The 25,836-nt window shown below is 46.0% G+C and overlaps 1 long non-coding RNA gene across 1 annotated transcript in view; it reads left to right on the forward strand.

The window, feature by feature from the left end:
- Window positions 1-25,836, forward strand: part of LOC111773554 (uncharacterized) — a 148,629-nt gene that overhangs the window by 83,042 nt on the left and 39,751 nt on the right. The window contains exons 4-7 of the long non-coding RNA XR_011439295.1: window positions 7,886-8,120; window positions 13,700-13,775; window positions 14,452-14,697; window positions 14,986-15,077. This is a non-coding gene — a long non-coding RNA (uncharacterized lncRNA). The remainder of the gene's footprint in view (window positions 1-7,885; window positions 8,121-13,699; window positions 13,776-14,451; window positions 14,698-14,985; window positions 15,078-25,836) is intronic.

Raw genomic sequence — 25,836 nt, forward strand, 5'->3', positions numbered from 1 at the left:
CCTCAAGGGTTCTGTTGGCCTCCCACTCTTCGTCTCCGAAGCTTTGACTGTCTGCTCCTCTTTGGTTTCCCTTTCTGTACTCTGTCTTATCTATCCTTGACTTGCTGTAATTCTGTTTTGGTGTTTCTTTGTCCCCCTTTACATTTTTTAGTCTTTGGCCCTGCCTGCCTCTGACCCCGCCCTGCACCTTCTACTCTTGTCTAACTTTTCTCCTGCTGCCTCTTTCCTTTCCCTTTGGATCCTTCTGGCCCTCCCTCTGTCTTCAGTTCCCCTCTCTACTTAGTGCTTTCCCCCTTTGAATGTTTATCTCTTCCAGCCTCTCTTTCCTGCCAGCTGTCTGCTGTTTGTGGCATCCTGGATGCTTACTGACATCTGCCAGGTGGATCAATATCAACACTGAAGGTTTCTTTTGGTTCTTCTTCTCCCACCCCTTCCACCCCACCACGTGCCTCAGTCTCCCTCAGTTCTCCTTCCTCCCTGAAGTCAGAGACCAAACAGATACCTACTGATTAGGGAAGCTGGCCCTGGGACTGACAATATTCCAGCCTCTTTTACAGCCCTTTCTATGTACTTCTCGTTCATATTGATCAGGCCTGAAGCTTTCCCTCCTCTGGGGTTCAGCACCTCACCCCGATCTAGAATGCCCTCAGCTGCCCCTTTAAAAGCCCTGCCTAGGTCTTGCCTCCTTCCTTCCTCCTAACGCGATCATGAGGCAAGTATCTCACTGTCTCTTTGTGTCTTAACTCAATGCCCTGTGCATTCATCTTCACATCAGAATGCCTGTCTAGAAAACTGTCAGGGGACATGGGCCTGGCTGGTGTCACTATCTTTCAGTCTAGCCGAATGTTACACAAAAGTAGGCTCTTCATAAATACCTTCTGATACTAATGTTCATGATGTTGCTGATGAAGATGATAGTAAGTGAGATGAATCACGGCAATGTTTCTGGAACTGTGCCTGGCACATAATAGGTATTCAATAACCATTAGTAGACTCTTAATCTGAATGATAATGTTAATTGCTTTTCAAGACTCTGTTTTTGATTGCAAATAATGGAAACTGACTCAGCGGCGCTTCAGGAACAGGGAGACTCTGTGGGGTGTAGATGAGCCTAGACCAAGGGCAGGACATAAATTTGGGCTTCACTAGAGTCAAGAACCAGGAACTAGAAAGTTCTCAGGGCCTGAGACAGCTACTGTCCAGCTGTGTGGTCTCGTCTCTTTCCACGTGCAACTGCTTCTTTCTTGGCAGAAAAGTTTCCTCTGCTCTTCTGTGTACGTGGCAGAATATGGCCACCCCTAGCCCAGCCTCAGTCGTCTCTCTAAGCTCCCGTGCCACAAACCCATGTTCCAGTTCTTCAAGTCCGTGTTTGTTCTTCAAGTCCTTCAAGTCGCAGTTCTCCAAGTCCATCGGCCCAGCTTAGGTGAAGCGCCCCTCTGGCCCCTCAGGATCACATTCCACAAACACAGGTACAAAAATGCTCCCCTCCAGAGTGACAGGAGCCATCTTCAAAGGGTGGTGTGTGGTGGCGGTGGTGGTTGGGGGAGGGCATGACAGGGCAGACACAACAGAAAGTGCCTCTTGCACGAAATACGGTAGAAAGAATGAAGTCTGTCAGGTTTGACGTACCCGTGTCTGTCAACCTGAGCTCTCTCATCCAATTACCTTAGACTTGTGCATCCCAGTTGGGGATCACTCCATGAAATCTGGCCTCCAAGTTTGTGCTGAACTCAGCTCATCCAACGTGAGGAAGGCAGCGCTAGAACACGCTTAGTTTCCTCACCCTGGCGGGATCTTTTAGGTCCAGGCCTTCTCTGTCTGAGGCTAACTCACTTCCTGTCTACCCCAAGGAAGGGAGATTCACAAACCCTGGCCAAGCCTGAGTGGCAGCTCCTTCACAGAAGCTGATTACCAGGGCAGAAGCTCTTCAGCTCCTGGAGAAGATAAAGAGAAGCATCTCCCCACACTGGCTGTAGCAATGGACGGGTTTGCCCTTCTGCAAGTGATTACTTTGGCTCAGATAAGGAGTCCAAGTGGCTGGTGAACCAGCAGATTTCCTATAATCTCTTTCCTAAGATTTGAGCTCAATCAACCTCAATTCCCTTCCCCATCACCCCCCACCCCTTGCAATATCTAGTTTGTGATCTCTGAGAAGAAACAAACGTTGGGGCCTCTTGGAAGGTCTGGGGGTTCTGGAAGCTGGGAAAAAGCAAAGTCCCTCTAGTGAAGGAGTACTGTGGTTAAGACCTCAGGCATGGGGTAGACAGAACGGGGTTCATCCTGATAGGTTACTCAATAGTTAAGGAAGTACTTTTATTATTATTTTCAAAATTTATATTTGAAAAATCATGGGAAAGCTAAGAACTTTGTGTATTTCTTTACATTTCTTTTATGATCCAGTTTTGCTTTTCTTTTGCATTTTATTTCAAGGGAATGTCATAATCTTTTCAGTGTCTTGGGCCTTGAAATTCTGGATCCTTTATTTATTAGATACGTGACCTGGGTCAAATAAATAAGATGGGGCTAATTATATATCAATCCCACTGGGTTATTCTGAGAATAAAATGGGATGATCCATGTGAGCCTCTAGTCCAGCTCCTGGCACATAGTAAACACCTTCTAAATTGTAGTGGTTATTACTGTTTCATAAAGTGACTATCAGCTCTGAGAAGAGAAGAGCTTTTAAAAATACAGGCCTGGAGCTGGCAAATAGTGCATCCTGGTGAGAACTGTTCTATGGGTGTGACCAGTGTGGACTGTGCCCGAGGCTGGGTCCTATAAAACTGTTACTTGGTGGGAAGTACCTGAGATTTGGGGTGGGATCAGGGTTGGGGAACAGAAGCAGAAGGAGGGTGGGCCATGCTGATTTTCCCAACACTTCAACATCTAGAAAAATATACTAAAAATCAACTGCTAACATCTTCTGTTTCACTTGGCTTGACCCTTGTTCAATTTCTCTCATCATTTTAGGAGTCAGATGGTGGATGCCCTTCTACCCGTTCCCCTGTGGTCCTCTGGCCCTGGCCAGATATTTAGGAATCTCTTTCTTGGGGTTAGCATGTCCTCCCTCATTCTTCATCTGTTTCTTATATCACAATGTCAGGAAGTTCTTTTTCAAGACTCTCCTAAGGACTAGGGTTCTTTTTGAGTCTCCTAAGATGATAGGGTGTTGGGAAACTTTCCAAATTCTTTGCTACCTCTTGGTAAGAGAACTGTTTGGTTGTTTCATTCATTCATCTATCCATTCATTCATTCATTCATTCACCTACCCTTGAACATTGACCAAAGACCAGGCTCTGTGCTGGGCAGTGGGTGTCCAGGCCTTGGTGAAACCCTTAATCTGCCCTGCCCCATCGAGTCACCAGGGAAGGAGGTCTAACCCTGAAATCTTTCCTCTCTGGGTGGTAAGGGAGGGGTTCCCACACCTCACGTTCACTCTTGCTCCTAAACCCACTGGCTCTCTAATTGAATAGTTTGCACGCAGAGTCAATTTTGTTAATATCTTCAGTGCCTGCCTGGCTTTTCTGGCAGAGGATAATATCCCTTTGTGTGCTAATCGGCTTTCTGGGATCATCCACATTCTCCGGCTTCTCAAATGAAACTCAACCTGGACTCTCTTTGGCAAATAGATTCCTGGCATTTGCATAAATGATTAAATCTGGCCTTTAAAATTGGGCCAGGGTGCTTCCCGGCTTGCTCAGTGTCCCCTCCTCATGGGGCATGGCGCTGTGGCGTGGGCAGGGCCTTTGTCCCCAAGCCTGTGGGCAGCAGGCACAGTGGCGTTAGAGGTCAGTCAGGTGGAAAGCTCTGGCTTTAGAGCCCAGTCTCTGCCCGTCATCGTCACCTGTCAAGCCTCGGGCAAGTTCCTGAGCTCTTTGTGTCTCATTATCTCATCCACACAGTGGGGCTGATAGTTCTGAACTATTGTAAGAATTAAATGAGATAATGCAGGTAAAACACTGAAAACAGTGTTTGAGCCAGAGTAAGTACTTGGTAAATGAAAACAACAATCATTATTGTTTTCAAGGTGGAGGAGGCAGCAGGGGCCTGGAAACGACCTGGCGCTCTGAGATTTGTTGGCAGGCTTGGTGAAGATGGCTACTTCGTGCTGCAGTGAAGAGAAGGAAAGAAGGAGAAACTGCATTTATTAAGACAGACAGGATGCTGGATGCGTTATATGCTTTCTCACTTAACTTTCAAACACCTCCATGAGGTGGGTATTGTGGGCCCCACTTTCCAGAGAAGGCAACTGCCAGAGACTCTAGTAACTTGTACCAGGATCACATGGCCAGGTGGTGAGCAGGGTTTGAAACCATGTCTGTCTGACCCCACCTCATTCCCCGTCTACTCCAAGGAAGGGAGATTCTCAAAGGCTAGCAGAAGACAAGAGTAGATATGTTGATATGTCTACTCAGGCCTGGGCCCTATACACATATCATCTGCCTTAACTGCCCAAATTGCTATTACTCAATTTTGCGGATAAAAACAGTAAAGCTCAGAGGAGGCAAATGGCCCGGCCTAGGGCAGAGCAGGGCTGGGGCTTGGCTGTGCCTGCCTGCCAGGCTGGTGCTCCCGCCACCAAGATGGGGCTAATTATATACTAGTCCCATTGGAATTGCCCTGCTCTGTTGTGAGCTGCCTGTGCGACCTTGAGCGGGTCACTGAACTCATTTTCACTGCGGCTTCTTTACCTATAGAACAGAGAAAGATAACAGGCACCCTGCCTGCCTCTTAGAGCTGCAAAGAGACTCAGATGAGGTAATGGATGTGAGAGGGCTTTATAACTGGAAAGCTCTGTAGAGATGGAGGAGTTATTACCATCACTCCATAAAACCTTCCACACGCACCACGTCTTCCATCTCCCTCCTGATGCTGTCGCCCAGCTTTAGGGCTTTTAGAGTCTGCCAGATCATCTTCCTCTCTCCTGGCACCAACAAGAAGGTCTTCCTGCCTCCACCAACCATGTGCCTCACTACAGACTCTCAGAGTGGGATGGATTATGGTGGTTTGAACTGGGCCCAGGGCTTGATGGAAGGAGCCCAAGTCCAGAGCTGACTGTGGCTGTCTCAGGGGGACCTGTGCCCCCTCTAAGTCCTGCAAACACCTTCCCAGGGCAGGGCTCTGCTGGACCTCATGGATGGCCACTGTGCTCCCAAAAGACCGCAGTCCCCAGCTGGGCAGCTCCCGTCATGCAACTTGCCCCATCTGAAGCACTCAGACTTTCCATCTGAAGTTGCTTTCAGTTTAGGGCTCAGAAGAAATAACCTCACCACTTTAAAGACTCCTTTTAAAACAGTTTCCTGTACCCTTCTCTCTGTTTCTTCTCTTCTTCCTTGCCCTCCTTAACCGGGGGCACAGCTGCACTGGCCTCCCCCCTCAGCATGGCCACATCCAGTCGTCGGGAGCTGACCTAAGCCTTCTAGTTGGACTGTCTCCCTTCGAGAGTTCCCCCCTGGCATCAGAGCTGTAACAGATCGTAATCATTACCTCATCCAACCCTGTCACTTTACAGACGAGGAAACTGAGACCAGGGAAGAGAGCATCTTTTCAAGAGCACTCAGTTTGTTAGCTCCTTTTTCCTTATGGGAGGATCTTGGTGGGAAGGGGTAGAGAGGTGGGGGTGGCAGAAGGGCTTGAGATTCTTCTTACTGACGAGGCCAGATCTGACAGCCTTAGCTACCTAGTACCACTCCTCATCCCCTCCAGATATCAAGAAGAAATGGCCTGAAAGTGAGCAGAGGTGTGTGTGTGTGCGCGCGCGCGCGTGCCTCTGTGTGTGTGTGTGTGTGTGTGTGTGGCGGGGATGGGGAGGAGAGGACGTAGGGAGTGGGGGCTCACGCCAAAGAGAGAAGTTGCTGAGTAGAAGCCATGTTCCAAAGTGACCAATGGAAGAAATGTAAGACTTGGCCATACTCTTCCCTTTCTGGAATATTCTATGTGCATTCCTATCCAGAGGCATGAGGCCTGGACAAAATGATCTCGGAGTTTGCCTTTCCCTGAAACTGTTTTGTTGCTGCCTGCTGAATCCAGTTTCTAAGCTGGGGAGAGGGTCCTAGGTGCCCAGTAGCTTTTTGGCACTCAGGAAATGTTAAATAACCATTATCATCAGTTGCAGCATAAAAGAGTAAGCTGCATGAAATTCCATTTTCCTACCTGCTCCCATGATCAAAAAGACAAAGTAAATGAGATTATCTCCTCCCGGCCCAGAGACAATCTCATTGCCTCTGCTCCATCGACCACATAACCACGAAAGGCGTTATTGCTGGCTCTTTATAACAGATGTGAAACAAACCTTAGGAGAGGAGTGAAGAGTTGCTGTTCAAACTCAATTGCAGACTCGACAATGGAATGAATCACAGAATCAAAGCCTTCTTTCTCTCTGCCTCCAGGCTGGTGGGGGGAATGCAGAGAAAAAGTTTGCTTCGGCTTTTCAAAAAGAGGCTTGGGTCCTGCTACGGCCTCTGCTACTCCAGGCTGTGCATAGGCCAATGGGGCAGGCACGGAAGGAGGGACTCCCCGGCACTGGGGCTGTGTACAGACACAGCCTGCTATAAGCAGGGTCAGACCCCGATGGCGGGACACCCTGGCAGAGTCCTCATCTGACTCCCTTCCAGTTGGCTCAGTTATGTATAGGTAAGGCTGAGAGTTTGGTGGGGAAGGGCGGAGCAGGGGCTGCTGTTGACTGGTCTTGCCTTGCCCCTGTTGTCCCCAGCAGTTCAAGGTTGGCTCCAAACTTGCCCAGCTCATCCAGTGAAAGAAAAGCCCTGCAGTTAAGGAGGCTGGTCTAGCAAGTATCTATAACCGGGACAAGCCCTACCTTGGCCTCCTTTATCTCTGAGTTCTCTTCTTATCCCCCAAACACCCCTCCATCCCCGCCTCCCAGTGAGGCTCAGCAAAGTACTCTACCAACCCCTGCAGTCCTCCCCCTGGGGTGGGGTGGGGGGTTCTGGAAAATGCATTCTCTTAGCTTCTTATATCTCCAGGATATTTTAATTCTCTTCATAGATGGCATTAGGGGTAGTGGCCTGCCTGGCTGGTCTGCCCTTGGTTCTGTTCAGACTACAGGCCCAGCACCTTGCTGGATCTGCTTGGGAATTCTAATCCATGCTTGGTGGGCCCTGACGCCCATTTTTTTCTCCTGAGACTGATTCCAACTTGTTTCTAGCTCTGGTTTGTTCCAGCCCTCCTCTCCCTATACTCATTTGGCTCTTCTTCCCACCCGTTTGGCGCTGGCCTCCCAAGGCTCCGGGGAGGTTCATGTCTTTGTTCTCCTATTCAGATTGCTCTTCCTCCTGCTGCTAAGTCTCCTGTTTATACAGAGCACATCTCTGGCCCTAATGGAGTAACTGGGCAGCTGGCCTCCCAAGGGCTGGTGCTCTGCTGCCCCCTGGGGGTGCACATTCTACAGGCCAATTCGGGAGACCTGTAGTTTCCACATCTAGAATAAACCACAGAAAAGCTTTGAAGTGAGCATTCTTCCATCATACAGTTCCCTTTCTTCCCTCCACATCCCCCTCCCCCTTCCATAGCTGCTTCTAAGCCCACAGATGTTTTCTCCAGCTGCACAAGCCCCCTGCAGAGGCCAGGTGAGAATGCCATGGACTTTTCAGGTTGAGGATGGGAACTGGAGAGAAGGCTGGTTCCTTCCAGGCCGCCAGACCCTTTCATCTCCAGAGCAAGCGATCATTGTAGATTTGCTCCAGCCTGGGCTCCGTTAGAACAAACACACATGTGCACATAACACCCACATGCCAAAAATTCAATTTCGGCAAACAACCAGACCCTGCTAATTAAAATGTCAAATCCATTTAAATGAAGGCCACAATTAATTTAGCCAGACAGTAATTGTGTGATCTGAATACTCTTCCTTTTCGTTCCCATCTAGTTGGCTGGAAGACTCCTTTTCTGGGCGGGGTCCAAACCTTGTGATCTTTGAAGTGGATTTCGTAGCTCAGCTTCCCTCCACAGAAGACCTCCCAGCTCACCCGGCACTGATGAGACTGGCCCCCGCTTTCGGGAAACATCAGCCTATTGGATTTCTTCTGGTTTGAGCCACGCTAATGGAGAACAGACAGCCTGGGCTTGATTTATCCCCTCCCTGGAATGCTGCCTATCTGCAGGTGCCTCTCCCCGAATTCTCTGCCTGGGATGGGAAGATTTGGGGCTGTGATTGACTTCTGTGTTTTCATTCCTGCTCCTTCCAAAGACAGCTGTATTAGCCCTTTTTCCACCAGGGCTGAAGACAGAGAAAGATAGAGAAATAGAGAATCAAAGATTTAAAAAGAGAGTCAGGGATCGAGACACAGGGAAATAGAGAAGGAAATCTTTGCCCTCCAATCTGAGTGTACAAAAGATAAACATCAGAGACATAGTCTGCTGTTCCCAGCGTGCAGACCTGGGATCCAAGGGCACCCCATGCCCCTCGACCTGGTCTACTCTTTGCCGCCTGAGCCCAGGAGGGCTCTCATCTTGAAACATTTATTGAGTGTCTACTCCACGTAAGGCTCTGAGGTGGTCACTGGAAAGAAGTAAAGCAGGAATATAAATGAGTATAATATAAGTAAACAGTGATGGGTGCCATGGGAGAAGTGTGCAAAACTGTAGCTGTGGCCCAGAATGCCCACATGGAACAGCCTCGGGGCACTGTAGCTGGATGGAAGGAGGGGCTGGGGCACTTGAAGTGGTGTCTGCATGCCAAGAGTGCTGTTTTACTGAGATTCAGGGGGCAGATCCAGGTTCTGGGGGGTCTGAAGCTTATTGATTGCAAGGGAGGTTATTTAATAAAAAGAAAACAAAATCATGAATACAGAATTAGATATAAAACTGAATGCATATTTCAAAAGGAAAATAGATCACAATAAATTATATATTTTAAAAGCTGACAGTATCACAACACCACAAAATCCAGAGAAACAATAGATTTAAGAAATGAATCAGCTGACTGGCACGCCTCTATAGCACTTTCTCCCTACCTTTTTTGGCTACACATTATTTGATGCTTCTTCACATGACAATAGTTTTGGGATGTCATTTTCTAAAGAGGGAACAGAAAGATAATTCTTTCTTCCTGCGCAGTTCATCAAAATTTCTTTTTTATTATTGATACGGTAGTCGGGATTCATGAAATATGCAACTCCACACACAGACGTACTTGTTTTTGTGATAATGCTACAGGCTGATGCCCTGCGACTTTGGAATTGTGAACAACTCTGCATGAGGAGCCATGGGCATCTTCACCATGCAATATGACCTCTGGCCCTGCGCCCTTGGGTCATAGTGCTGGCTGATTTGGCATAGTGGGTGGAAAGGTTACTTCCTGAGACATATCTAAGCAATATCTTAACTATGTGTAAAACTATAAACTAGTCAACTATAACTAACCCAACTAAAAGCTTTCCCAATTCAACTTCCCCTGAGTGGGATCCCTAAAAGCCCACCCCATGGCCGCTTTGGCACCACTGACGTGAGGGGAAGCGTGATGGAGGGAGGCTGGGATGGAAAGAGACAGCTGCTTTAACCAATTTTGGTTAAAATATATTACTTTAGAGAGTTTTATAAAAACATCAGGTCATGTGGACACATTGCCAGGGCCTTTCCCAGAGCCTCCAAGGGGTCAGAGAAGTGAGTGGCCTTGAAGCCCTTGACAAGGTTTCATGGGCATCAGAATAAATCTATCACGACCTAGATTATAAATTTGTTTGAGATGGTCATGGGAATTGCAGGAGAGCTGAGTCCTTCCCTGCTCACCCCTTGCAGCTCAAGAGAGAGTGTGGCACGTAATTAAGAGCATGAATTTTGGAGTCAGTAGTTCTGGGTTCAAGTTTGGCTTTGCAGTTTCGGAATTCTGTAACCTTCAGCAAGCCACCTAAATCCTAGCTTTCTCATCTGTAAAATGGGGATAGTAATAGAATTGGTATGATGGATCAATGTGACAACGCATTTAAATGTGACAAGCAATCAATAAATGCTGGCTGTTTTTTATTTTTCAGAGGGAGGAGAGATATCTTCCAGCTGCTGCGGTGGCAGAGTGAGGGTGGAGGGGAGAGTGTCATGAAGGAGGGGACATTTGATCAGGCCTCAAAGTTCTAGGGTTAAACATTTGAAAGCAGGACGCAAATCTCGTGGCATAGGTGAGGACAGCTGAGGAGAGAGAGTGTGTGGAGGCAGAGACCTGTTAGAGGTTGTCAAAGCAGCCCAGGCAGGAGGTGATGAGCACAGAACTAGACAGCATCAGAGGATCACACACAGACACAGACACAGACACAGACAGACACACACACGTGAACACACATCTAGAATAACAGACTCCATATTGATGGCATGGTTACCCTTTATCTCTGAATTGTTTATCTTGCTCTTTGCTGGGACTTGACAAATAGGAGACCAGCCTGGCAGAGCTGTTGCCAGCGCCTGGCTGAAGCTGTGCCCTTTTGGGCATGCACTGGGTTCTTGTGTGACAGAATTGTGCTCCCGGGGCCTGAAGGGTCACTTCCAGCACTGGCTGCAGCTGGTTGACTTGTCTTCATATCTGAGTAGCCTCTTCAGAGCTGGTGGGAGCTGCCAGTAAGTGCTGGCCTCCAGCAGGCTGATGGGCTGTGCAATTTATTTTATGCTGAAATGACATTGGAACAACAGTGCCTCTTGCAGGAGACAATTTGGGTTCTCTAATTGCTAGCCTGAGGGCAGGGGGAGAGGTCCCCTCTCTCTTTCTCAAAACCTGCCAGAGTAGCAGGGATGGCAGCAATCAGCCCCTTTGGAAAAAAAAGACTCAGAGCCCCCTTTCCTATCCACCTGCCTGGAGCCGTGGCCCACAATCTTTGGAGCCAAGAAGGAGCCAGAGATGAAGTGCTTAGGGGCCCAAAGCATTAGCCAGCCTGAATGTGGCAATTTGCCCAAAGGCTTCTACTTTGGATCTAGCACTATTCTGGAAACTTCTGCCCATTGATTCAGGAGCTTGCTGCGAACCAATAAATCATTAATGGTAATTCTTATGCGTCCATTTTCAAGATACAGAAAATGGAAGGATAGAGTGCTTCAAACCAGGCAAAATGGAATTCACAAAGCCCTAGTAGAGATTATATTTCTCATAAGAAACCCCACTCCCTCTCATTTGCCTATATTTGTACATTTCCCGCTTGCATAGTGCCTAATACAGTTTTTGGCACATCAATTAGTACTAATTTGTTGACTACTGATTGCATTCTGAGATGAATAATAATCATGACCAGGTAATTAATTTCTATTATTTTACCGTGAGAAGGAGGAAAGACGACTAGTGTGCGTCTTCATTCATTCACTTATTCATCCCACAGATATTTACTGAGTGCAGACTGTGTCCTAGGCACTGTACTGTGTGCTGGAGACGGGCCACGGCAAACGGGCTACAGCTCCTTCCTCTATGAACTACAGTCTCATGGGAGATAGATAAGTACTTACCTCAGAGGAAGTACTGCTGTGGGAACAAATTCCAGGAGGCACTTAACCCACGCAAGGGGTGCAGGGGGTAGGGGTCAGGGAAGGCTTATCAGAGGTACTGATCTCTCACCTAGGGCCTGAGGGAAGGGTGGGAGTTAGCCAGGTGAAGAGAGGATGGAGAGGTGAAGTGAGACCAATCTATGGTCCAGGATACCATGGAGCTTCTGGTCTAGGCAAAGAGTTGGGCAAAAAGAAAAAGGTGATTGCAATAGTGTGCAAGTACTGGGATGAGGAGAAGGATGGTACTTAAGGGAGCTTTTACCAATTAAGTGTCTTCAGAGGGAAATGACTAAATTAATTCCAGGCAGCTCAAGAGGAAGGCCAGTATGGTTGTTCACAGAATTAAAGGGAAATCTGAATGACCCAGGCAGTTCCAGGGTCCTCACTGGTAGATCTTCATTGATCTTGTTTCCAGGAAACAAATGCCATGAGCTCCAAATCCAGGAAATGAATGCCATGAGTCTGGTCTCTGTGTGCTCAAGTCTTCAACTTCCTGGGAGGGAGAATCCAATTGGCCCAGATTGGGTCAGGTGTCTCTACCCTTGGACCAATCAGGCTTGGACAGAGAGTAGGAGTATGGGTAGACATGGCCAATGGGGAATCTTTGTGAATCTTACAATCAGCTCCATGTTTTTTGTTTTTAGTGTGCAAATAGGAAGGGAAGGCACTTCACTAAGAACAGGGGCAGCAAGGAGGTAGGAAGCTAGGGAAGGTTTCCTAATGTCTCCACTGAGTCTTTATAGGGCTGAGTACAGTCTGGCATTTATTTGCAAGGCCCATGGGTTCCTTTTTTTCATGCCAGCCACCCCTCCTTGTGATGGATCTTGCACAACCAGCTCTAGCACTGCTAGGCTTCAGACCAATGTCTCTGACCAACTCTGGAAATGACTGAGTCCTGAGAATTTTCCAGAGCTATGACTTGAGGGGGTTTAGGGGAGAGAGGAAGGTGTGTATTAAAGTGTAGGGCATTGGAGAAACTCTCTAGACATCTAGAGGGTAAAGAGAAATGTGCTACTTTCCTAAGTCTAATTTGGGTTTATCCAAGTGAATAATTTCTCAGGCAGCCAGGAGGAGCCATAAGCCCCGCGAGACCAGGGCTGCTCAGAATTCAAGCTGTAGCTCTGACAGCTTCAAATTGGAATCAAGCTCAGCCTTGGGGCCTGTGGGGTCCTTCACGGCTTCACTCTACCCTCCAGGCCCAGGGCAGAATTCCCAGAGGCTGAGAACATTGCTCTGCTATGTCTTTGCAGATACATGAAAGAGACAGATGAGTCTTTAGCCATCGTCTCTTCACTTGCTTATCAAGCAAATGACTGATGCCCCCTGGCCTGGAGAATAAGAAAGAGTCTGGCTCCGGATAATCATTTCTCACTGGACAGGACACCCTCCGACCCCTTCCTCATGCCCCTGGGTGCTCTGGGCCAGTTGGGTGGGCAATTGCTCTTAGCCTACTAGAATCCTAGACAACCAAATTGAGAAGGCTCCTCAGATATGTTTTAGTACATCCTTTAATTTTATAGAAAAGGAAGTTGTGCCCAGAGAGGAGATGAGACTTGCCCAAAGTCAATCAGCTAATTTGTGACAGCGCTGCCAATAGAACCAAGACCTCTCAAAGCCCAACTGAGCCATCGCTTCTCACACCTCTACTTCCCGTGGGAGGACTGAATGTGCTGGGACCCCAGAGCCAGCCTTTCCCTCTTGCTATCACCTTCCCAAGGGTCAGAGTTGTTTTCAAGCCAGCTCCAGGGGTAAGGAATGACTCTGGAACCCCCCTCCCTTCCATGAAGCATTTTTCCTTGGATAATGAACTCCTGGCTCCAATATCAGACCCAGGCTTTGCTGAGGAGAAGGAGCCACCTGATTCTAAGAACATGCTCCTTAGAGCTTTATCACCAATTTAAGGAGCTCCTAGTCCCAGTCCCCAGCTGGCCCTGAGGACAAGTGTCCTCTTAGCAGGAGGCCCCGCATCAGTCTGAACTACAGAAGAGAGCAAGACGAGCCGCACTGGAGGGCTTAGACCATTTGTCAGCTTGGGGACTTGTACTTTGGGCAATTTTGTGTGGATGGGGTTGTAACAACGGTGACCCCAGCTCCTGGAGATCTCCCAGTCATCCAGGGATGGTGTCACCTGCTTAAGGCCAGCTGCTTTGCCTGCCTCTCAGAGCCAGCAGGCCCTTCCAATGAGAAAGGATATGAGCCTATCAATTTTTCCCTTTCCTTCCAGAAAGAGCTTCTTCAGAACTTGAAATGCCAGCCTCACAACTCCAGGGACAGTGATTTTATCTCTTCTTTAGGGAGTGGTATGATATTTTTCTTTTTTTTCTTGGTGGGGGATAAGGGAGAGTGATCAAAAGGAGAGAGCACAGAGTTTTGAGACTTTTCTAGGTGGTAGATTTTGTGTGCATGCGTGTTTGTGTGTACATGTGTGTGCTTGTGCCTGTGTGTATGCACATGTTTGCTTGTTCCAGGCCAGCTCATGATGAACAGCAGCCTTCAATATCCAGAGACGTGCCTTGTTTCATCTTCTCTGGTAGATTCCGGGTACTTGGTAAATAGAGTACCTATCAGGTATGGTCTTAAGCCCCACTTGAGGCCCAAATTAGGTGTCTTTTCACTGTAGGGACAAATGATAATGATTAACTGTAGGAAAAAATGACAAAATAATTTTCTTTCCTGAAAATGATATAGCTCATACTTATAGGGCAAGTGCTCTATGCTGGGCACTTTCCTAAGCTCCCTGTACATTGAAGATTACTAATTTAATCCTCATAACGACTCTATGGAGGTAATTTTGTTTTCCTTATCATACAGATGAAGAAACTAAGGCACAGAGAGGTTAAGTAACTTGTTCAAGTCACACTGATGGTAAGAGTTGGAGCCAGGAATTAAGCTCTGGCAGTCTGGCTCCAGGGCCTTCCTCTTAGATGCCTTATGATACGTTTTCTTCTTTTTTTTTTTTTGGTACTACTTCTTCAGGCCCATGCCTGAATGACTGCTCAGAAACCTACTGCTGTAGAATCTGAAAGTTGCAGGATTAGAAGGGAACCTGAAGAACGTCTAACCTGATATCCACTGGGGGAAGATGTGTCAGAGAGAAGACAGCCCTAGATACATCCTCAAACTATCCCCAGCTATGTTTCTAGGAGATTCAATCACTGTTGCTGGTCACCCACTTGCCTCGCCAAAGTCCACAAAGTACAGATCATCCTCACTGGCAGAGAGGTCAGTCTCTAGTTCACTGCTGTTTTCCCTCCATGCCACCCCCACTGCACAGTTGTCCCAGCAATGCTGAACAGCCTCCGGGGATGGAGACCTTGCTGTGCCATAGAGCAGCTCCTTGCATCTCTGGATGATTGTGATTGTTGAGAGTTATGGCTGGCACTGAACTGAAATCTGCCTTTCTGTAGACTCCTGCCCAGTGGTGGAACAGATCTGGGCCTTCAACCACAGGACAACCTTTCCAATATTTGTAAAAGCCTTCATCTATACTCAGAATCTTCTCTTTCCCAGGTGACACCATCTCAGCTCCTCCTATGGCAGAGTTTCAGGACCAACCGAGCCTCTCAATGGCTTGTCCACGTTCCTGTTCAGGCATTGCTGAGGTATGGGTTGGTAAGAACAAAGCATAGCGGGTCAGTTCCCTTCCTCCTTACAGAGATTCTATTAATGAAGTAAGATGAAAGTCACTCTAGACTCCTTCACGGGCTTATGATGGATCATCTGAGGCATCAGAGGAAACATTTGCAGCTTTACATAGAAATCATTTGGAGATCTTTAAAAAATTCTAGAAATTCTTGTTTAATTGGTCTGGTATGCTGCTTGCGTATTAGGATTTTTAAAATTCTCCAGGTATTTCTAATGTAAGGCCAAGGTTGAAAACCACTGTTCTTACTAAGACCGTGCTAGAATGTAATTTGTGTGAGGGAAGGGACTTGGTCTCTTTGGCTCACTGCTGTATCCCCAGCAGCAACAAAGGTGCCTGGCACAGGAGATCTTGCTCAAAAAGCATTGTTGATGAATGAATGAATCCTGTGCACGTAGCTGGGTGTGTACCCATCATTTCATCAACCCTCCCTGATGAACTCATAGTTGAAGGGCACTGAGAGACCATCTCTGCCTTGGACAGGGAGCGATGGAGCTGGTTGTGTCTGGGTCCTGGCCAATGCGCAGCTAAAATTATCCAAGTAGGACAAAACAAAGCTTGTTGGCATGTGGGAAGGGCTCTTGGGTCACAGGGCCAGTGAAGGAGGCTGAGTTGAGAACATGGTAACAACTTTGTATTTAACGGACATGGCTCCAGAGGGATCAGGAGCAGAATTTAATGGAGGCTAAGAGTGCCCGCAGACTGGGGAAAGGGTCAGCTCAGACCAAAGGAAGCATCTGCAGGCGTGGAATAAGGCTACATTGAGAAGAAGCAGGCAGAAGATCTCCTTTCACTGGTTGGAGTTTTTGTGAGGCATTTGAGACAACTGAATCCTGAGAGGCACCAGGAGGGCCTGCTGTAGGGGCGGCGGCTGTGCCTGGGAGCCTGGGTGCTCTCCCTGCGTCCAGGATGCCGTGGAGACCTAAGGAGCTCATCCTCTCTCTCCCCTTCACTTTCCACTCTCTGTTATGTGGGGAGCCATATAGTGGGTTCCAAGGCAAGAAGAAACAACACAGAACCTATGTACAGTAGTCCCTTTTTATCCGCAGTTTTGAAATAGGTTTCAAATTGTGTGCCGTTCTGAGTAGCCTGATGAAATCTCGCACTATCCTACTCTGACCTGCCCGGGATGTGAACCATCCCTTTGTCCAGCACATCCACACTCTATACGCTACCCACCCATTAGTCACTTAGTAGCTACCTTGGTTATCAGATCGACTGTCGTGGTATCACAGTGCTTGTAGTCAAGTAACCCTTATTTTACTTAATAATGGCTTACTTAGTAATGGCCCCAAAGTACAAGAGTCATGATGCTGGCAATTCGGATATGCCAAAGAGAAGCTGTAAAGTTCTTCCTTTAAGTGAAATGGTGAAAGTTCTTGACTTAATAAGGAAAGGAAAAACATCGTATGCTGAGGTTGCTGAAGTTCAGAGGCTTTCCCTTGGTAACAGGGAGGGGGACCTGATGATGTATACATTCTCTCGTTTAATTCTCACAACTCCCCTATAAGGTAGAGAGTGTCAACCCTACTTTATAGGTGAGTGTGCTGAGGCTCACAGTGATTGAGTCACTTGCCTAAAGTCACCAAAACGAGAAAGTGGAGTGTTGGATTACACATAATTTGCCTCTCTTAGAAGCATGAGTACAGAGAGGAAAAGCGTAGATGGATGGGGAAGGTGCAAAATTCAAACCTCAGTGTTTAAAGAAGCTAAGTCTATATTGATACAAATAATGCAGGTGATAGTGTCTTCCTTCAAAGTGCCCAGTGTATGTAGAAAAAAATCAGACTGTCGGGAGGCTATGAATTACTTGCAGGGGGAAGCACATCACTGTTCCATCTCAATCTTCCAAGGTCCTGCCTTCCAGGTTTCCTTAAGACGGGACATTCCCCTAAATAGGTGGGGTAAATCCTCCCAATGCCAACGGCTAGGGGCAGGGTTTCCATGGGGTTAGGATTCTACTCCCCTTCCTTTGTTTTCATCTGGAATATGAAGCAATTGCAGGCAACTTCTGGAGTGGAAAGAGCCCGGGTCCAGGAAACAGGATATCTGAATTTGAGGCTTGTCTCTCTGCCACTGTCTCTCCTACACCCTATTTTTCTATCTTTTGTTCAACAGAGTCCCTCTTTTCTGTGGGGAACTCATTCAGGGTGGTTTTGATGGAGCTGTCCCAAGGTCATCTTTTGTAAGGGTTTTGTAACCCAGAGCTGCTGATTATTGTCTTTCCAGTAAAGTGTAGAGAAGAAGAGAGAGACAGAATTCTGACAAGGTTTGAACACCTGGATCCCACTGTGCTGGATTCTGCACATTTCGTGTAATCCAACAATCAGATAGCTTACAAAGATGGTGCCAGTGACTTCCCCCATCTGTGCATGCATACTCGTTTGCAATGCGACTTTGTCTCCCCTTTAGACAGATAGAGTCTATTTCCCCTCCCCTTGAATCTGGGCTGGGCTTGTGACTTGATTGGGCCAATAGAATGTGGCAGAACTAACACATGTGACTTCTAAGCTTTGGTCTCAAGAGGCCCTGCAGCTTCAACTCTCATCCTCTTAGAACCTGAGACCACCATACTGTGAAGTAGCCTGGTCTAGTCCCCTTGAGGATGGGAGAACACTTGCAGAGAGAGGCCCAACCAACACAGCTGTGTCAGCAGACAGCCTGCCAGCTGAATGAAACTGGAGTGAGCGGCAGAGGAACCACCAACTAATCCACAAAATTATGAGAATAATAAGTTGTTATTGTTTTAAGTCACTAGTGTGGAGGTAGTTTGTTATGCAGAAGTAGATACCTGATTCATGAAAATATGGTCACCAACTCACTCTGTGACCTTGTGTATCAATTTATAGTTCTTGATTTCAAGCAAAACAAAATCAGATTTTGCTAATTTGATCTGTATAGTAATTTTCCTAAAAGATATCGGACCATCAGGAGGGCTGAAATACTATGATCAAAGCTACTCAGCCAGAAATGTGCTCCTAAATTTGCCACCACCAGGACCCCTCCAATGGCTGTGCCAGAAACTCAGTTATGCTAGAATTGTCAATGATGCCAGAGAGAAAAACCCCTTACTACCCCGGGTTTCTTTGTGCCACTAGCTCCCAATTCAAAGTCCAAGGTGGGGGCTTCTGACTGATCATCTCTAAGTTGTGTGTCTGCATCCTAGCTACGGGGAGTCTGGGAAACTAAGTATCTGTCATTTCAAGCTGTTACGATGGGAGGGAGACTCATAAGATGGTGAACTTTTACAAATGTAGAAGTAGTTTAAAAAGAAGGACCAATGTCTTTACAGTCCACCCCTTTTCTAGATTAACATCAATGTACACTCTTCTTTCAATATTTGTACTTCTAAAAGAAAAAAAACTCTGTCTAATATAATTCAGCTATCTCTTATTCAACCCAAAACAACTTATCTTCTCTCCAGATTCTCATCAGATATTGCATCAAGCTTCAAGTTAAGGATCTGTGGTTGATACTAGCTCTGGCATGAATTTGCATTAATATCATGTAATTTACAGAATAAATTGTGAAGCTGATCACAACAAACATATTCTACATGAAAAAGTGAGGGAAAGTGAGAAGAACTGAGACTAACATTTATTAAAATATATAATTATATGTATAATGCAATATGAAGGGTAGTTCACATAGGTACTTCTATCTTGTTTTCACTGTAGTTGAAAGATTGTTTCTTTATGGTTAGTATTTAAATTTTCCTCCTTCATTAACTTGCCCATATTTCTTTTGTTTTCATTCAGTACTCAGGCATTCCGGTTTTTTAAATTTGTGGGTGATGCAAACGCTTACTTTTGAGGGATTTTTTCCCTTTTGTAGTTTTATCTGCATAGGGTTGCACTGGTTTTCCATCAATCTATTACCACCGGAAATAGAAGAACCATAAGTCACCTTATGGTATCCCTTGTGCTCAATTCATACTCCTGCTGGACTCAATGTGTTGCAGCAGTGTTATTTCCCCTTAATGATCTAGAGCAAGTACTCTAAACAATATAGTAAGCCCATTTTTCTTGCCTATTCATTCAGAGGGAATGGGAGCACAAACAGCTATGTTAGAACTTCAACTTTCAATTCAGTGAGCTAATTTTTGTGTTTCCTGGTAGACACATTCTTCCTTGGATGCTAAAATTTATAAGTCTGTAATGCTCAGAGTCATAAAGATTAGAAGCACAAACTTTGATAACATGTAACAATGTGTAATAGTGAGAAGTGCCATCCCCACTTCTACTCCTGGGTTTCTAGACTCATGATTTCTAGGTATGCAAGAAAGAGTATTCGATATGCTTCAAAGAATATGCTTCATTCTGCATACTTCATGGCACCTCAGCCATGGAAGTTAGTTGAGTGAAGAGTAGCAACACCTTAGGAGTAGACGTACTAGGAATATAACCTTATGAAACTCACTTGTACCATTAGGACTTTCTTGAGCCTGGTCCTGCTTATATCATTTCCACAGATAATGGTGTGTTGCTGGGCCTGCCTGGTTTATAGTTAGGTGGACCAGATAAACTCAGTTCACGATAGGTACTCAGGTTGCCTGATTATCTGGTGTCTAGTGGTCATACATTCAACCAGGGCCTGGTAGCAAGCTTAGAGCTGTTCTTAAAAAGATGATAATGGGGCTAGCCCAGTAATGTAGTGGTTAAGTCTGCACACTCCACTTCGGCAGCCTGGGGTTCACAGGTTCAGATCCCAGGCATAGACCTACCACTGCTGGTCAAGCCATGCTGTGGCAGCATCTTACATAAAATAGAGGAAGATTGGCAACAGATGTTGGCTCAGGGCCAATCCTCCCTCCGACCCCCAAATAAAGATAATAGTAACTTGCTGAAGAGGACCTGGCTTTCTCAAAACCCCAGGGACCTATTCTATGATTCCATCCAACCCTGCTTCAAACTCCATACAGCATCCTGATTTGCCAAAGACACCTCAAATAGCGCTGGATCTTATGGATGACAAGGCCAAGTGAAGAGATGCTGCAGCCTGAACTGGTTAGAGACACGTCTCTTCCTCTGAACTCCACTAGAAGTTGACAACCTTCTTGATCTCCTGGAAAGTGGACTGAAGCAGTAACCAAAATGCGGTACATGTTGCTTCTAAAATCCAAGGAAACCCTCAAAATGTTATGCCATTTTTCTTCATTGTAAGAGGTACAAGGTATGGAAAATTGCCTTTCGTTTTGGAGGGAATGATCAGACATTCTGCACCATTGGCTTCCTCCCACTCTAGTAGAAGACCCCTATGCTTTCATGGTATTTTTCTCATATTTCTGGCATATGTGTATCTTACTAAGTCTCCTAGTGAACTACTACATCTTGCTCTTCACATCCTATCGTGTCAGCATCTTCATAAACCAGCCTATTCTTGGTGGGTGTGTGAGAAGTTCAAGGTCTCAGAAAACTACTTTGTGGCACATATCTGAGGGTGGACACACCCCTACAGCTGGATAGTGTTAGGGTACTCTTGCCCCTACCAGGTGAAAGCTTCAGATGTTCTCTGCTTAGAGACAGAGAAAAAGTATTTGCTGGCTAGCAGCATTCCAGGTGCCAGGAAGTATGTTGATTTGCTCCAGTAAAAAGACCACAGCCGAAGCTATGGTTATAACTCGAATTACCACTTGATTATGTTTATAATTATCCATTGCCATTTGTGAAGGCCCAACTGTCTTCCAAATTGCCCAAATTGGCCAGTTAAATTGGAATGCAAGATAAACCAATCCTTCTGCATCTTTCAGGTATTTGAGAGTGCTACTGAATCTCTGTGATTCTTTCCTACAGGCAGCCTTGCATTTTATTTACCATTTTGGTAATGAGAGGGAACTCCAGGTGTTTCTACTTGATTCTCCTTAACTGGCAGACTTTATTCCCTTGCTCTCTAGTCAGAGACCCCATGGAAGGATGCTGCCAATAACTGAATAGGTCTATTCCAGGCATGTGCCCAGGGACTGGAAGACTGGGCTTGAGGTCCCACCGGGCCTACCATGAGGTGGACTTGGGTAAAACTCCATTTATTGCCTGTCTCCCATTAGTACCTACTCTGACATCATGATAGTGTTCTGGATCTTCAGATTTTGTATTATCTTAGAGCCAAGCTAGTAATCTTGAAAAGGACTCTGGGCATTTCCTTTTCCCTAGTACAAAGATACTCTGGTAAATAGTTGCAGGGCAATTTGGGGACTTCTGGGGATTCAGCGTATAGTTGCCATCTAATTGTAGGTTTCTTACAGAAAGGCATTGAACTTCCCCTTCATACGTGGAGAACCGAGCCTATGAATTGACTCAGGATGAAGATTGAGTAAGAGGCTATGTATCATTAGGATATTTTAGGCTTCAAGAACAGAAAATCTTAATTGGCTTAAACAGTAAGAAAATGTATCTCATTTAATGAAAAGTATGGAGGCAGAGAAGTACTAAAGTGGGTTAATTCATCAGCTCAAAAGTATCGTTAAAGGCCTGAGCTCCTTATATTTCTTTGCTCTGCCCTTCTCAGTGTGTTGGTTTACTTCCCTCTGTGGCTGCAAATTGGCTGCCACTGTGGCTGCCAAAACCACATGCAGTCAGATAATGTCTAACAGAAGAGGGACTCTTCCTTCTTTAGAGTTTGTTTTTTGGAGTAAGGAATCTTTTCCCAGAAATCTTATTGAACTTCCGTTAGAAAGGAGGACGTGGAGGTTTGTGAATGGCTGTTGGGTGGGAAATGAACAAGGTCTGCTATAGATTGCAACTCTCAGTCATGACGGTGTAAGTCAGGCCTCTATTCGTTAGGTCTGTCAAATCAAAATAAGGGCCTTATTGATGTGTCCATCTCTTTTTTCTTTTGGGACACCACGAGCTGCCATACCAAAGATCCGTATGGGTCAGACCATTCTGATTATTAGGCATGCCAGCTGCTTGTTGTGATAGCCAAAATCACTTTGCTTCTGACAATTAGTGCTATTCCCAGGCCTGTGTTTCCTTGTGACATTCCCAATCCAATTGAAATCGTGCCTCTCATTTCCAACTATAACTTTTCTCCAACAGTATCCTTGGCTGACAGATAACAGCCACTATATAACTTTTTATAAAGATGTTGGCACTCCCTCACTAATTTATTCACCATCGCCTTGACAAAGAAAGTGTGTTTTAGGTTCTATTGGGAGATAGAGTTAGGAGATGGGTAAGCAGTCATGATAAATCCACTCCAACATTCGTATCTCCCTTGGTCTTTGAATTTACCTCCTCTAAATTATACCTTGTAATTTCTGGCATCTCAACTACATTTAGTATGGAGCACTAATGAGTCCAGGTTTCTGTCAACCCACTCAGCAAACAATTAAAGTGACTCGTAGAAGCTCAAGCTAGTACATCAAATGTGGAATCACTGGCAGAAGCCACTATACCAATAAACTCAGCTTCATCGAAAATTATGTTTTTCCCTTGTTGGCCTAGCACCTTCAGAATCTACTCCCTCATATGTTCCCTCAAGGTCTCTGCTAATATCAGTCATCAAAGTCATGCACTTTTGTCTATAAGGTTTTCCCTTCTGACATTGCATACAGGTTTCAGATATGGAATTTGTCCCCTCCCGAACCACTCCATCCCAGGGACATGCTCTAGTTGTGGGTGTGGGGACAATCAGGGGTAGAGGGTTTAAGCATGAAGAGAATTGGTTTCCCCTTGCAACTGTGACATCCTCAGGTTAAATCACTGAGATTTTTAAGAAGGTGGGAATGGACCCATGAGAAGGAAAGGAGGGGCTGATTTGGCTGACAAGAGAAATAGGAATCAATGAACTTTAGAAATTCAATGCTTTCTGAGTTATGTGAATCCTCCCATAAATCTCTGCTCCAATTCCCAGGTCTCCCTCTTTCCTGATCAATGCTCTAATTTTCACCTAAGCAATAGTATAAGCCTGCAAATTCAACTCATCTTGCAATTCAGCAACCTGCAGGATCAAACTTGGTGTTTGATTTTTGTCTATTTCAGCATTGTGGCTATAAAACAAAAGAGATTCTTTTAGTTCAATCATAGAAAATCCTTGGTTTTCATTTTTGTGCCTTGAGTCGAGAACTTAAGAATCTGTGTTTTTTATTCTTTTAAAAAATCCATCTAGCACTATTAGAAGCAAGGATTTTATGCTATAGACCTTGACTTGCTCATGTCCTCTATATTGTTATATGGTGGCAACGTTTTATACCCTAAACCTTGGCTTCAATAGGTTTAGGTGACTACGCGTAAAAACTTAAGGGTTTTGTTACTGTTTACCATGTTTTGGCAGGGTCTCATCTCTTAATCCTAGCTGAATTTTACTGCTTTCAGGCCTGACTATGCCAAATAAACCATCCCAGATTCCAGTTTCTGCCGAACACTTGGTACCATTTTTGGCATCAGTCAAGGTTTTTACTTGCAAGCAACAGAAAGAGACTGGCTACATTAGGCAGAAAAAAAAAAAGAGTTGATTAAAGAATATTAGGTAGGGTCCAGCCCAGTGGTGTAGTGGTTAAGTTTGCGTGCTCCACTTCAGTAGCCTGGGGTTTGCAGATTCAGATCCCGGTGTGGACCTATGCACCACTTATCAAGCCATGCTGTGGCCATGTCCCACATCCAAAATTGAGGAAGATTGGCACAGATGTTAGCTCAGCGACAATCTTCCTCAAGTAAAAAGAGGAGGATTGGCAATAGATGTTAACTCAGGGCCAATATTCCTCACCAAAAAAAAAGAAAGACGGAAAAAGAATATTAGATAGTTTATTGAATGAGGAGTTTCACAGCCAGGAACAAGATTCAAAACCATGACCTTGGCGGTAACACCTTCCTCTGTCGCCTTCCCATTGAGTCACTATCTGCCAATCATGATATCATGATATAGGGCAGGAGTGTCTGGTTGGCAAGACATTAGGTCAAGGGCCCGTGCTCTGGCTATAAAAGACGCTTGGGAAGTACTTACCTGGTATTTTCAGCTTCTATAGTGGGAGATGGGCTCTGATCCCTACCAAGACTCCTAAGGCTGGAATTTCCTGAACAAAGGAAGGAGTTGAATTGCTGAACAGCCAAAGCGAATGGTAGATGTCCACTAGCCCTGGATGAGTCACTCCTTTCTCTGTTTCTCGGTTTCCTCATCTGTAGAAAGAAGGGTTTGGACTAGACAGTCACTAAGAGTGCTTCCAGATCTGTCATTCTGAGGCTCTGCCTCTCCCCTTTGGCCTCAGTGGAGTGGGCAATTCCAGCTCACGTTGTTCTGACTAAAGGCAACGGGCCCTTGTACTGCTCCTATCACAGGTGGCAGGGGGCGGGGGACAGAGGAGAGATGGCCTGAGACTGGCAGCCTGAGGGGGTGAAGGCCACTCTCCTGGCTCCTGGCAGCTGTCATGCTGAGCCCTTGTGGCAGCTGTTTTTGCAGCAGGCTTCACACTGATGCAGAAAATAGAAGCAGTGTCAGGCCGGCGTCAGAGCGATCCAGAGAACAAAGTCATTTTTCAAGACACTGCCCTGTTTGAACACTGGGTGTCGAGGTGACAGATTTTGTAGACATGTTATGGGAAAAAATCCACTACTTTGAGTGATTTTGAAGCCTTTAGAAATATTTGTCAAGTGTGAACAGTTGGTTCCCCGCATTTTCTCTTTAATCAATTGCTTCTTTAAGAAGTGGCTAGGCTGAAGAGAGAGCTGTAGACTTCTTCCCCCTCCCTCTGGCTCCCTTTCCAGCGTGCTGGTTTTTCAATATGAAGAGGCAAAACTTTCTCCACAATCCCCTAAATGGTGCCTGCATATTAAAAATACACCAGCTTTCTTTGCTGTTTGCCTGCGGATTTGTTTCATTTCATACCTCACTGAAGCCCCGTCTCTGCTTGGAACATGCTGTACCCAGTTGTGAGGAGAGAGGATGGGAGGGGAGGAACTTGCCACAGCACCACTTGTTTTCTCAGCAAACTCTGAGAAATGTTGAAATGGAAGTTTGAGCTTTGAATGGACAGAAACCTGAGGACTTTGGGTGGAATGTGAATTCTCTGGCTAGCTTGGAGCTTTGACCCTGGCCTTTCCTTCATCTGATGGTGGCATTCACGAGTCACCTCTCAAAAGGTGGGCATTGGGATGCAAGGTCTGAATCACCACTACCTTCGGGCACATGTCCAGCTGGGATCCAGAAGCACATCCATGCTGCCTAAATGGGTGGAGCAAAGGTTTGCATAATTGAATATGAAATGCTGTATCAGAAACCAAACCATTTTCTCTTGCATCTATTTGCCACCTGCAGTAGGTTAAATTGTGTCTCCCCAAAATTCATATCCACCTGGAACCTCTGAATGTGACCTTATTTGGGAATAGGATCTTTGCAGATGTCATTAGTTAAGGGTCTAACCACCATTTCAGGTGAAATCATCCTGGAGTTAGGGTAGGCTCTAAATCTAGTGAGAGGCTTCCTTCTAAGAGGAGAGGACACAGAGAGACATACAGAGAAAAGGTGGTGTGAAGTTAGAGGCAGAGATTGGAGCGACGAGTCTAGAAGCCAGGGGACATCAAAGACTGCCCGCAAACACCAGAAGCTGGGAGGAGGCACGGGACAGCACTGCCTCAGGGCTTCTGGAAGGAACCACCCAGCTGGGACCTAGAGTTAGGACTTCAGGCCCCCTGAACTGTGAGCAAATAAATTTCTGGGTTTTTTTTTTCTTTTTTTTTGTGAGGAAGATCGGCCCTGAGCTAGCTTGAGGAAGATCTTCCTCTATT

This window comes from Equus caballus, chromosome 5, assembly GCF_041296265.1.
Source record: "Equus caballus isolate H_3958 breed thoroughbred chromosome 5, TB-T2T, whole genome shotgun sequence".
Taxonomy (NCBI): domain Eukaryota; kingdom Metazoa; phylum Chordata; class Mammalia; order Perissodactyla; family Equidae; genus Equus; species Equus caballus.